The sequence below is a fragment of the Trichechus manatus genome, unplaced genomic scaffold (genome assembly GCF_000243295.1).
Source record: "Trichechus manatus latirostris isolate Lorelei unplaced genomic scaffold, TriManLat1.0 scaffold00096, whole genome shotgun sequence".
NCBI lineage: Eukaryota > Metazoa > Chordata > Mammalia > Sirenia > Trichechidae > Trichechus > Trichechus manatus.
The window spans coordinates 4,360,802-4,375,261 of record NW_004444032.1 but is presented as its reverse complement, the minus strand read 5'-3'; the positions used below and the strand labels follow the sequence as shown (position 1 = coordinate 4,375,261).

At 39.0% G+C, this 14,460-nt stretch overlaps 2 protein-coding genes across 2 annotated transcripts in view; one reads left to right on the top strand and one right to left on the bottom strand.

Annotated features, from left to right (window-relative positions):
• IMMP2L (inner mitochondrial membrane peptidase subunit 2) overlaps positions 1–14,460 on the bottom strand; it is a 909,463-nt gene that overhangs the window by 425,259 nt on the left and 469,744 nt on the right. The gene's annotated exons all lie outside the window — the stretch shown is intronic.
• Positions 13,182–14,460, top strand: part of LRRN3 (leucine rich repeat neuronal 3) — a 40,115-nt gene continuing 38,836 nt past the window's right edge. The window contains exon 1 of the mRNA XM_004382581.1: positions 13,182–13,678. The gene's annotated coding sequence lies outside the window, so the exon portion shown is untranslated. The remainder of the gene's footprint in view (positions 13,679–14,460) is intronic.

The following is a 14,460-nucleotide window of genomic DNA, read 5'->3' as shown; positions in this document are numbered from 1 at the left end:
ACATGCTGGCCCCCACAGTATGACAAACTGACGGACGCATGGGAACCAATCAGGAATCAATGACACTGAAGGAAGCAGTCCAAGCTGTACTGTAGTCACTGGCGAAAAACAAGGCTCCAGGAATTGACAGAATATCAATTGAGATGTTTCAACAAATGGATGCAGCACTGGAAGTGCTCACTCATCTATGCCAAGAAATTTGGAAGACAGCTGCCTGACTAACCAACTGGAATAGATCCATATTTATGCTTATTCCCAAGAAAAGGTGATCCAACTGAATTCAGAAATTATAGAACAATATCATTAATATCACACTCACGTAAAATTTTGCTGAAGATCATTCAAAAGTGGATGCAGCAGTATATTGACAGGGAATTGCCAGAAATTCAAGCTGGATTCAGAAGAGGACATGGAACCAGGGGTATCACTGCTGATGTCAGACGGATCCTGGCTGAAAGCAGAGAATACTAGAAAGATGTTTACCTGTGTTTTATTGACTACTCAAAGGCATTTGATTGTGTGGATCACAACAAATTGTGGATAACACTGCAAAAAATGGGAATTCCAGAACACTTAAATTGTGCTCATGCAGAACCTGTACATAGATCAAAAGGCAGTTGTTCGAACAGAACAACGGGATACTGCATGGTTTAAAGTCAGGAAAGGTGTGCATCAGGGTTGTTTCCTTTCACCATACCTATTCAATCTGTAAACTGAGCAAATAATCTGAGAAGCTGGACTCTGTGAAGAAGAATGGGGCATCAAGACTGGAGGAAGACTCATTAACAACCTGTGTTATGCTGATGACACAACTTTGTTTACTGAAAGTGAAGAGGACTTGAAGCACTTACTGATGAAAACCAAAGACTATAGCCTTCAGTATGGATTACACCTCAACAAAGGAAACAAAAATCCTCACAACTGGACCAATAAGCAACATCATGATAAACAGAGAAAAGATGGAAGTTGTGAAGGATTTCATTTTACTTGGAGCTACAATCAATGACCATGGAAGCATCAGTCATGAAATCAAAAGACACACTGCACTGGGAAAATCTGCGGCAAAAGACCTCTTCAAAGTGTTGAAAAGCAAAGATGTTACCTTGAAGACTAGGGTATACCTGACCTGAGCCATGGTGTTTTCAATCACCGCATGTGCATGTGAAAGCTGGAAGATGAATAAGGAAGACTGAAGAAGAACTGATGCCTTTGGACTGTAGTGTTGGCAAAGGATATTGAAGATACCATGGACTGCCAAAAGAATGAACAAATCTGTCTTAGAAGAAGTACAACCAGAATGCTCCTTAGAAGCAAGGATGGCGAGATTATGTCTCACATACTTTGGACATGTTAACAGGAGGGATCAGTCCCTTGAGAAGGACATCATGCTTGGTAAAGTACAAGGTCAGAGAAAAACAGGAAGACCCTCAACTGGTTGGATTGACAGAGTGCCTGCAACTATGGTCTCAAGCATAACAACGACTGTGTGGATGGTGCAGGATCGGGCAGTGTTTCCTTCTGTTGTACATAGCGTCGTTATGAGCCAAAACTGACCTGACGGCACCTAACAACAACAACAACAACAACACAGACTTTATGGACATAACAAGTTGTGGGATGACGGGGAGAAAGGCTGCTGGAGACAAATTCCTGAGAACACAAAATAGGAAGAATTTGAAAGAAGAAACGGAGGGACACGGCAGTGGAAAAAAAATCTCATCACTTGAGACTACAAAGAGAGATGACGAGTGGGGGTAAAGATGCATTAGTATGTCGGGACATTGTGACATTAAGGGAGCCTCCACCTAAAGGCCTCAGTTCAGCAAAGTTAGAAGCTAGACATTTCCTAAGAATATTTAATGATTGAGAAGGGGTACTGAAGAGAGTGTTAATGTGTGGAATCACCTCTGAAGATAATGAGATAAAGAGCTGAGTAAGGACCAATATAAAAATGAAAGGCCTCTGCTGGAGATCCTGCTATACACGATGCTCTAAGTTTATAGTGGGAACCAGTGTGTGCTACCGTGTTATTTCCTCCACTGGAGACAGGAACAGAAAACAAAGATCACAGCATTGTCCATGGGTTCTGGTTGGACAGGTATGATGGCCAACTAGAGCAAGGGAATCAAAGTGACTGAGCAGTAGTTTAGATGATTGACCTTGGTAAGCAGGAAAGAGAAAGACACTAGGAAACTAGGGAAGAACTGGCCTCAGAAGATTTGAAGGGTTAAATAGCAGATGTAGGGAGAGAATGGTCCTAAAATAGCCAGATGGATACAGAGTTGTAGTCAGAAAGCAGGACACTGAAGTTCAAGATTTCTGAGGCAGGACAGTTCCAGTTACTAACAGGATCAAGGGGTTGTCCCTGAAAATGAATTTTTGAAGTAAAGTGCTAAGTGAACATTATTTCCACTTAAGAAGATTTAGGGATTTTCAGTGGGTTTTATACTTTAAAGTTGAAACCTCCTAAGATTTTAGCAGCAGTCTGGGTAGAAAAAAAATATTGTTCACCATATAGTCTCAAATATACTTAAAAGTAGGTAGGTAATATCAAAGGGGGAACATAAGAAACGGTATGTTTCTTATGGAAGAGTAGAATAATTAATGGTTTGAAATTGGTACTGGGAAGCCAGAGACATTGCAGGAACATGATCTCCCCTCAATAGGCACACACATGCATGCACACACACACTCAGCCCTAAGGAGTGGGAAATGAGTTATCTCTATGAAAAAAGTCATAAAAATAATCAGATCCTCAAAGGAAACTAGATTTCAGTTAAGGGAGAAAATGGAGGAAGAGGTCTGGGAAAGAGTTGAGTGGATGACAAACCTGCTTACAATTAAATGATGATGGGAAAAGTGAAAAGAGTTGGGAGAATTTGTGTGGAGGGGAGGTCTTTTGTAAAATAGAACACAGAGCAGACAGCTGATGGTATATGAGAGGATGGTGAAGCCCTTACTGTTTATGACAGAGAACACATGGGATGAGGGGCATGGAGAGAAGGAAAAACAAATAAACAAAACCAGTTACTGTCTGCCACAGATTGAATTGCGTCCCCCCAAAAAATGTGTCAGCTTGGCTAGGCCATGATGCCCAGCATTGTGTGGTTGTCCACCATTTTGTGATCTAATTTTCCTCTGTGTTGTAAATCCTAATCTCTGACTTTGGTTAGTAAGGCAAGATTAGGTTATGTTACAGAGGATTAGGGTGGGGTGCAACACCCTTACACAGGTCACATCCCTGATCTGATGTCAAGGGAGTTTCCCTGGGATGTGGCCTTCATCACTTTTTATCTTACAAGAAATAAAAGAAGAGAGAAGCGAGCAGATGGGGTAGGGGGGACCTCCTACCACCAAGAAAGAAGTGCAGGGAGCAGAGCGCATCTTTTGGACCCAGGGTACCTGATCTGAGAATCTCCTAGACCAGGGGAAGATAGATGATAAGGACCTTCCCCCAGAACCAACAGAGAGAGAAAGCATTTTCCAGGAGCTGGAGCCCTGAATTTGGACTTCTAACCTCCTAGACTGTGAGAGAATAAATTTCTGTTTATTAAAGACATCCACTTGTAGTATTTCTGTTATAGCAGCACTCGATAACTGAGACACTGTCTAGTCAATTGTGAGTCATAGTGACCCCATGTGTTAAAGGGTAGAACTGTGCTGCATAGGATGTTCATGGCTTTGACTTTCAGAAGCAGACTGCGAGGCCTTCCTTCTGAAGTGACTCTGGGTGGGTTTGAAGCACCAGCCTTTCAGTTGGTAGCTGAGCACTTAACCATTTGTGCCACCCATGGTGAGAAGAGGCCTGCCTCAAATATTCACAAATATCCCAAAAGGACTAAAACGATGAGTTTCAGGTAATGGTTTGCCTGAATGTCAGACACGTGGTGAGGGTTACGGATCTTTGATCTGAGCTAAAGGTTATTTCAAAGTTCAGAGCACAGGCAAGACGGCATGGTTCAGGTTAGCCTGAGACTCCAGTGCCCAGCCTGCCTGACTCTCAACACTGAGACAGGACATGTGGTAGTCAGCAACTCCCAGCCCACTGGCACTATGACTACTGATATCAGAGAGCAGAGGCCTGACTAGCTGGACAACGTGGCTATGCTGAGGAAAAGCATCAAGTGTGTGCTGGAATGCTGTTATAAGCCTCATTTGATAACAGTACTACCCTGAGCACAGTGATTCAACTCAAACAAGCCATGCTAGGGAATAAAGTAACCTATTCCTGAATCTTCAAGGAGCCCTGGTAGTGTAGTGATTAACTTCTCAGCTACTAACTGAAAGGTAGGCAGTTTGAACCCACCAGTCGCTCTGTGGGAGAAAGATGTGGCAGTCTGCTTTTGTAAAAATTACAGCCTTGAAAACCTTAGGGACAGTTACACTTTCCTATAAACCACAGACAAACAAACTCATTGCCTTGGAGCTGATTCTGACTCATAGCGACCCTATAGGACAGAGAAGAACCGCCCATAGGGTTTCCAAGGAGCAGCTGGTAGATTTAAACTGTCAACCTTCTGGTTAACTGCCAAGTTCTTAATCACTGTGTCAGAATCAAGTGGACAGCAATGGGTTTGGTTTTGTTTTTTATTCCTTCTTTATCTGGAAAAAGGAAGAGGAAACAGTACCTCCTTATAAGCTAACTGTAAGGAATTAAAGAGATGCTCTAAGTATTTATTTAGCTCAGTGACTGGAACACAGCACTCCATAAACAGTATCGATTATTATTAATTCCTTATTGCTCACTGTAGTGGATGCCTTCCTTTACTTGGGGGACTTCTCCCTGTGCCTACTCTCCAATTTTGGGACTTGGGATGGGAGGGGAACAATAAACCAGATTCTTTATCCAGAGATAGGCATGTGTCTCAAGTACAGTTAGTCAGAAATCTTCCCAAATAATTTTTCGAACTGAAACTAAGGGAAGGGGCAGTCTCTCTCAGGTGGCAAAGCTGTGAGGTGAGACACTGGAGAGCTGTTGGTGGCCATGCTTTTAGACATGTAAATAAAGCTGGTCTGCAGTGAGAGAAGAGCAGGCATGAGAGAATAGAGAAAGAACCTTCTGGCAGTATTCACATCCATGGCCCATTTTTTTCCTGAGGTCCAGTTGTCTGTCACCCCGCCCATACTATGGTATATGGGACTCTATGGTACCCCTGCAATACTTCATCTTTTAACCTGAGCTAGTTTAAATAGGGTTTGCTTCTTTGGCGGCCAAAAGCCTTATTAATATACACATTTAGTGTGGACAGTTACTTACACATTTAAAATACAGAAGACTAGCAGGGACCGCAGCTGTTATCCCCTTAACATTTCCTCATAATTCCTTGAAAAGTACTCTATATCTACCCTGTTGTTGTTGTTTTTAGGTGCCATCGAGTCGATTCTGACTTATAGCAACCCATGTGACTGAGAAGAATTGCCCCATAGGGTTTTCTAGGCTGAAATCTTTACAGGAGCAGTTCACCAGGTCTTTCCCCCAAGGAGCTGCTTGGTGGGTTCAAACTGTGAACCTTCTGGTTAACAGCAAAGTGCTTAACCACTGCACCACTAGGGCTCCTAACACTTACCCAGCGGTCCGTAAACACCATTGATGGACAAAACCTGAATTCATTCAAGCAAAGACTGCACATTTATCCATATGCATTTGACTTGATTTGAGCATTTCTTGTACTACCCACAACTTTTTTACTCTTCTAACTCCCTAAACCAAAACCAGCCGATGAGTACGCTAAATCCAAGGAGGACCAAGTCTGAATAAAGTATACGGGAGTAACAATAAATGAAGCAGTAATTCTCAACAATAAATATTTACTTAGTGCTTGGTCTTGTGTTCAATATTACCTGATCAGCTAAACCACTCATTTCTAAACATCAAAGATCCAAGCATACTTTAAAAAAAGACAAAGAAGTCCTAGAGGTACATTAGAATTATGAGATGAAGTTGAAGATCATTTAAGATTTAAAGCTGAAAATTCAGCAGTAGAATTAGTCGGTAGCTATAGGAATCGTCCATCTATTCTCCTATCATCAAAAGTTGTAGTAAGTGGTTTTCACTCTTGAAAATACTTTCCCTATACCAAAGGAAATGCCTCTATGAACAATCACTAAGAGTCAACAGAGAACTGTAGCTCAGGGTCTTCTGTACGCTCCATCAAGGAAGGAGAAAATCTGATGAGAATGACAATAGCCACCTCTGTTTTTCCAGCTAGTAGAAGGCAAGTAAAAGTGACATAAAATATTCATGAAAATTCAAATGACCCTTTAACTTCTAGATGGTGCAATATATCTAGATGCCTAAATATTTTACTGACAAAAAAGTATGCTTTCTTTTGCTTGATAACATTGCCTTGATCTCTTACTTAGATGGAAATTGATATTTCATTAGCCTATCTATACGAAAGAACCTATGTCAAAGCAAAGAAAATGCCAAGGGTGTTTCCATAATAATATTATACCAGGGCCAAAGAATTATCTCGCACCGTCTTGGTTCTTGGAGTTTACTGACCAGATCTCCTTAATTGCTGGTTAGAACTTACATGAATCTTGGTAGAATTACATGGACTCAACTGCATTTAATAAGTAATAATCAAAGAAGATGAAAAAAAGAAAGTGATCAGCAAAGAAAAAGGTCAGGTCAAGAGACACACTCTATTCTCCCATAATTAATAGCTCTCTTACAAATAATTTTATGTGTAGCTGAAGTCACAGATTTTACAAAATTTACCCCCTTCAGGGAACTCTCTTGATTGAGGTTTTTTACTAAGTAAATAATTCTCTGATTTCAATCAAATATTTGGAACAACACCAGCACATAAAGGGAGGAGTAAATGACTCCTTCTGTCACACAATGAAATTTAATTAGACATTTATTAATCTATTAATATGTAAAATGTACTGTTGGAAATACAAAGCAAATGGGACATAATTTCTACCTTCAAGTTGCTTACTATCTAGGCTCTATCTAAACAAATCATAACACACATTGGAACAAATACAATAATAGAAAATAAATTTAAAATGTGACAGAATGAGGAAAATATTGATTCTCAATGAGATGGAGGAGCTTCTTAAATGATAGGACTTTTAAGCAGAAATCTTGAAGAATGGGTATGCTTAGGAAAGGAATAAACAGCTAGGAGTCTAAAATGAAAGGTACGTTCAAGAAATGATGAGACATTTGAAGTGGCTGAGGGATGGGATGTGTTGGAGGGAAGAATAGAAAGACCAGACAGGGATACGGGGAACATATCAGAGTTAGTGTAGCACAGTGGTTATGAGCGTCTGCCTTAGAGTCAGATTTAGACGGCCGACTCTACCACTGAGCAACTACGTGACTTTTGACATTCAGCCAAACTTTCTCAGTTTTCTGATTTGTAAAATGAGGCTAATAGTTAACCTGGTATTCTAATAGGGAGTACTGAATGAGACAATTAATGAAAAACTCTTAACAGACTACTTAGCACAAGAAAAGTGCTCAATAAATGCAGTCTATTACTATTGCTGCTGTTGTCGTTACTGTTGTTTTTATTATTACATGATGACTACTAAGCTAAGAAGGTTATATATTTTACTAAACAAGACAGCTTCAGTTATAGGTGTAAAATGTTACTCCAGAAGAACTTCATATTTTATTTTTTAAATAATTTCTATTATTTCTAACTGCAAAATAATAAATATTGGCTATGGAAAGTTTGAGAAGTATCAAAAGGAAAATAAAAATCTCATCAAATATAACTACTGCCAATGGTTTGGTATATCTCTTTTCAGTTACTTCTGCGTAACTTATAAACTGTCTACCAATGTATCTATCTATCTGGCTACTTATCTATGTATCTGTTGTTCTTTTTGTTTGTTTGTTTAATTATTTTACAAAGTCTAGATCACACCATATACACAATAGTCTGTCCTACACATGAGAGTAATCTTAACGGCAGTCATTTTTCCAAACGGCTCTGGAGTAACAGTCAATTCATTGAGAAAAAATAATGAAGAGAAGCACAGAGAGAAAGCAAGATGAGATAACCTCTGGACCTACAGAGACAAACAAAGAGAAAGAGAGGGAAGGAGAAGAGAGTTTTAGAAAACGGCAGACAGAGAGGGAAACAGATTTCTCCTCTTGATTTCTGACAGTCTCGTACTTGGTTGTGAATTTGCTTGAGTGATGAAAGTACTTTTGTTCTTCCAGTGAAGTCATATCCTTCATTACAAATAAGACCTATGGTTAAATGAAGGTCTCGTTTATTTTTCAGCAGTTGTATTTTTCGAAACTACTTTGGAAAAGAAAATGAGAACTGAGATTCAACTTGCTTCAGTTCAACATTCTAGCAAACAACCAATGCTACTCACCTTACACATTTCAATTTAACCAAGAGCTAATCTGTGATTAGAATTTGTCTACAAAGAACAAATCCACAGAAGGCTTTCCTGTCATGATGTCAGCCCCTTATCATCAATGGCTCGCTTACATTTATTTAGCTTTCTGGGCATACCAACTCATCTTTCCAACCACTGCATTTCTTCAGAGCTCTATTTTTCAAATCTTACTAGCAATAGAAATTCAGTCATCAACACTGAACAACCATAACTATATAAAAGCACTCACTGTCCAGTGCATAAAAGTCACTCTTTTTTAAAAACAGTATTTTACTTTTGGTGTCCCTTATGGCTGACTACATTGAATTGGTAGGCTCACCTATCAATCAAGCATTCATTTACTTTTCATATTAATACTGAATGCCCGTGCAGTGGAAAGAGCCTTGGATCTAGAAACAGACAGAACTAAGTTCAAATTTTAGCCCCATTATTTAATACTTCGGAGAAATTTGACAAGTAATCCAGCTTCTTTAAGCCAATGTTTCCACACTGTCAAATGAGGATTAAAACAGCTATCTTATAAAGATGTTGTAAATATTAAATAACTTTTAAAACCACACATACATATGTTAGTGCTCAACAAAAGTCGTTTTCTCCATGTTTTTCCACACTACAGAGCTTAAAAATGAAGACATAGATCCTCCTCCTGGAGAATCTTAAAAACTAAAAGGGGAGCCAGGTCAAATTGTATAAACAATTACAATACCAAAAAAAAAACAACAAACAAAAAAATAGTGTTAAGAGGGATAAAGAATGCTGTTATGGGTCAAATGAGAGATTATATTTTGTTAGAGGGTCAGAAAAGATTCCACAGGGGAAGCAGCATTTGAACTAAACTGACCTATTTAAGAATAGTTAGATTTTTGAGAGTCAGGGACTTGGAGTGGAAGTTAAAAAGGGCATTCCAAACAAAGGGGAAAGTTGGAATAAAATGATGATGATGACAATGACGAAGATGATGATAATGATAATCATGATGATGTCAAACATTCATCATTCATTCATGCTTACTATGAGCTATGCACTTTTCTAAGTATTTTATACACTACCTTAATCTCCATAACAATCCTAGGAAGAAATTGAGATGTAGAAACGGTAAGTAACTTGCTCAGGGTCACAGACGTAGAAGGTGGCCAGCGTTCACATACAGGCACTCTGGCCCCAGAATCTGCACACTGACCTGCTGTACCAGACTACCACTCTAACAGAAGCACAGAGGCAAAAAGGCCCGGGATTTGCTGGAATATCAATAAACCACTCACAGATTAATAACTTCAATCATTAAATCAATGAATAAATATGTATTACACCCCAATATCTTCTTATTTGATAATGAAGGCAGAAGTCTTTTCAACAGAATTTAAGGGTTGTAATTAATCATTCCTGTTTTAAAATCATTTCAATACATTTTCACTGGAACTTGAATACACAATCTGAAAGCCCTGCAGGCATTTACTATCAGAGAGCTGACATGCAAATCCATGTAATACAGTGGATTTACAATGCAAAACTTCCCTGACATTTTAGTGGATTCTAAAGGAGAAAGAAAGTGAATTCTAAAAAGACAGGGAAAGATGGGGAAAGGAAAAGACGAAGGCAGAAGAAGATGGGAGGAAGAAAAGAAGAGCAGAGATCTGTCAATCATCAAGTAATTTTGGAAGACTTGGGGGGTTTTAGTCCTGGCTCTCATGGACCAGTTGTGTGCACTTGGACAAGTTAGTTGACCCTATAGGATCCAGGGCATTAGCATGCTAAGATTCTAGCGTTCTCATGTGATGACCATACACAACTATATTAATTCAAAAGCCCTGAAGCCCATTACGCCATCATATCATAGTGCTTTCACATGGTACCTAAATAACTTTTTAAAGTATCTTTTAGAACAGCTACCTTACATATTTCCAGTGGATGACTGACGTGACTCATGAGTGAAAACTCACCTAAAACACATGCTAAGTCTACTAAGCTGCAGATGTTCTTGCAGCAAGAAGGAAACCACCACAAAAAAAAAAAATCCTCACCTTTTTCATCCAAAGCCAGTTATTTTCTCCCTCAACACATTGAGATTTCACTTTTAATGCTCTATGATATTAACTTTATAAAAATTAGTGTCTTAGTTATCTAGTACTGCTATAACAGAAATACTACAAGTGGATGGTTTTATCAAACAAAAGTTTATTTTCTCACAGTCTGAGAGGCTAGAAGTCCAAACTCAGGGCGCCAGCTCCAGGGGAAGGCTTTCTCTCTCTGTAGGTCCTTATCATCAATCTTCCCCTGGACTAGGAGCTTCTCTGTGCAGGATCCCAGGTCCAAAGGACACACTCTGCTCCCAGTGCTGCTTTCTTGGTGATATGAAGTCTTCCTGTCTGTCTGCTCACTTCTCTCTTTTATATCTCGAAAGAGATTGGCTTAAAACACAATCTAATCTTGTAGATTGAGTCTTGATTCATTAACATAACTGCCACCAATCCCATCTCATTAACATCATAGAGATAGGATTTACAACACATAGGAAAACCACACCAGATTACAAAATGGTGGACAATCACACAATACTGGGGATCATGGCCTAGCCAAATTGAAACACATATTTTTGGGGGACACAATTCAATCCATGAAAATTACTATGAAATCTTTTGAGTTTACCATGTTACTAAACTAAAAAAGGCAACTGCAGGAAGAGCAATCTCACCCTTCCCCCACCTGCCCACCCAAAAAATAATTTAACTAAAGCAGCTTCCTATGAAATAATGTAAAGTAACATATTCCGCAATTCTAACTAAATTAAAACTTAAAGGATTTTTCTTTGATTTCTAAAAGAGACTGAAATTTAAATAGTAGGTATAATTGTTAGTTTCATTTATAAAGCAAGAAGTAATTTAATCATATGTCCAATTGATTATCACAATGTACCTTCATTAAGGGAATGCATTATTATAACTGGTTTGATTACTGGTTTGTCAATTATATAGTCAACACCAATCAAGCAAAGGGAAACACTTAAGGAACTTAAGGTATAAAACAAAAATCCCTTTTTAAAAATCATTATCACAATTTTAATTCTTTCATGTGTGAAAATAAATCTTGCAAAGTGTTGTAATAATTTGGAATATGCAGCAAATTACAGCTGGAAAGGCTAAAACTGGGGAATCAGAAGGATGACTATAACTATTATCACAAGTGTAATAATTTACAGGTAGACACACTCCAGCACAACACCCTCAACCCTCAACCAGAAATCCCTCACATTTACAGAATTGACTACGTGCTTTCTGAGTAAACATTAAAGTGTCTGGAAAAGAATAAAACTTTACAATAACACTCTGAAATTAGTGCAATTAGGTTAAGTGAGGAGCTACTTTTATCTTGAACTTGTTTACCAGTGATTAGAAACTATTTTAATAAATTTTTATGGAAGAAAAAAACAAAACCATTTGGGATCTTTTTAAAGAAAACTACAGAATGAAAATATTTCATGGTCAGAAGCAAAGCTATTGATTTTTAAATTCCCTGGTATTACAATAATAATAACTGCAAACTGTGTCATTTCCATAAACACTTAAGGAGCATTTAGATGTGAAGCTTTTTTTTCCCCAAGCAACCTATTAACATGAAAATGTCGTTTCTTTTTACTCCACTAGAGGGTAGTCTCTCAAAACTAGGGCTGGAGTCATGGATTTAGGCTGCTTTTGACCTGCTGATAAATTAACCCTCATGTTCCATTCTTCTCAGCGAGTTGTTTCTCTCGTATACTAACTAAGGTTGAAAAATATGCATTTTTAAAATTGCTGTCTATTTATTTACAGGTATTCTTTCAGAAACATATACTGCTATGCCTTTCTATGTTTTCTTTTTTCAAATTTCTGGCAATTCAAAAATGTTTTACATATGTGGGTTATACAGTATATTTTCCTAGTATATACCTATTCAGAGTTAATAGGTCTAAGAATAAAAAGTAATCATTTTTGATACTTTAATTTATTACAGTTGAAACATTACCCCAGAGTAGTAGAACACATATCTTAAACACACACACACAAATCCCCACACAAACAGTCCTACACATATACCCATGTAGACTGAGTGCATCATATAAGAAGACAGTGATAGTGATTGGAAACATATTTTTTAATTTATCCCCTCAAATGCCAATGTTGTGAATCATGGAGAGGCAAATATATGCTTTATTTTAAAAATCTGGTCAATCCAGATAAGAAATGTCATTGCTTGGAAAAAAAAAAAAAAGTGTCATTGAACAGCAAGTACACATGCTAGATTAAATAGGACCTATAGAGAACCAGGGGCCCTGGTAGCACAGTGGTTAAGAGCTTGGCTGCTAATCAAAAGGTCGGCAGTTTGAATCCACCATCTGCTCCTTAGAAACCCTATGGGGCAGTTCTACTCTGTCCTATAGGGTCGCTATGAATTGGAATTGACTCAATGGCAACTGGTTTGGTTTTGCTTTTCACAGAGAATCAAATGTCACTCAAAACCATATCAAGTCGCTCTTCGTAAACAATACAGCCAGTCCTGAACTTCACAGAGAGGGAGTCAGATGTTCTGAGTTTCTATCAGGTGTTTTCAGTATTTGGGAAATCCTTATTAGTAGTGTGCCCTCCCTATCGTCAGAGAGAAAACATGGTTTCTCTGAGTGACTGATAAACTATAAACGGGAGAACTTGTCAAAATTCCCAACACTCGGGGTGCAGGGGGGAGGAGGAAGGAAAGAAAATGATACCTAGGAAAATATGCAAGCCTGTTTCATTTATTTGTAACCTAAGCAGCAGTGTCATAGAATAGACAGGTTGTTTCAGCCAACCAGACTGGAGCAGCTGCGAGTGCTACATCTTGGCAGTCTGAAGCGATTGGCTCCTCTCTGGGGAGTGGAGGGCGTTCAGTTATTAATGACCGCTGAGCAGGCAGCACCATGTCAGTGTGACAACTGATCGGGTGAACGATGCACCACTAACCACCATGGAAACAAGGAGAAATAAAGCCAGCTCGCAGGATCTCTCTTCACCGGACTGAGAGCCTCAGCCTGCCACTGAGAGAGAGAGTTCCCGGAAAAGAAGGAATCCTAGCTGCAGCCTCCTGCCTTCCTTTCCATTTTAGAACACAGAGATAAAATTGCTTGCATGTGTGCATATCCATAGTATACATTTGTGTATACTTTATTACACACACATCTGCACCTCTTTACACCTGGGCAAGAACCCAACCATGTGATTATCTCAAGTAAGAACTGAGAACTCCAGCAGGCAGACAGACACCGGAGGTGGTCTATCACAGAAACTGCTTTGGCAAGGTAAGTTTAAAACATACGTATCTATTTAAAAGTGCTCCATCTCCGGTTTAGTTGATACCCGTTTTCTTACACCTAAATTTTCCTTTGATGTTTTCTTATTGCGTGGATTCTAAGAGCATTTTTCTTTACATGTTACTTTTGAGAAGAAATTTAAATGCAAAAGCCCTCTAGCTCTGTGTATGCCTAGCTGTGTTTGTGGGATTCTCCAACATGCATTTTACTAGCTTGAACGCCCATCAGAGGATGTGAGTGGGAGAGAAAAAGCAGTGTCGGGGGTGGGGGGAGGAGAGACAGAGAGGAGGGAGAGAAAAGAGAAGGGACAGTGGGAGGGAAAGAGAGGAGAGAACGGGAGAAAGTGGCAGGGGGGATATGTTCCTTCTTCACATCATTTGTAAAGAAAAGCAAATTACACATCATTCTCTATTTTGAAACCAGTCCTCACAAATGGGAATTTTTTTCCCCTTTCACCCAGTGAATACATTAAGGCAAATGCTGTTGTGTGTCAAGAACTAAAACCACTAAGCAGAGTGGTGGAATGAGCATATCGCCAACAGTTATTGAATTTCTGCCAGGCTACATCTCAAGGATTGGGGTAAATGACTTCCCTTTAATAACATCCCCTCGCCGGTCTGAAGGGACAGTGCGAATGTCTGATTGCTAATGCAGCTGGAACTGACACACACTAGGTAAAAGGATCCCATGAACCAGAAGAGTTCTAATCTTCTGGTAATTAACAGGATCACAGCAGGATGGCTTTAAAGTACTTTTCCTGTTTAAGAAGA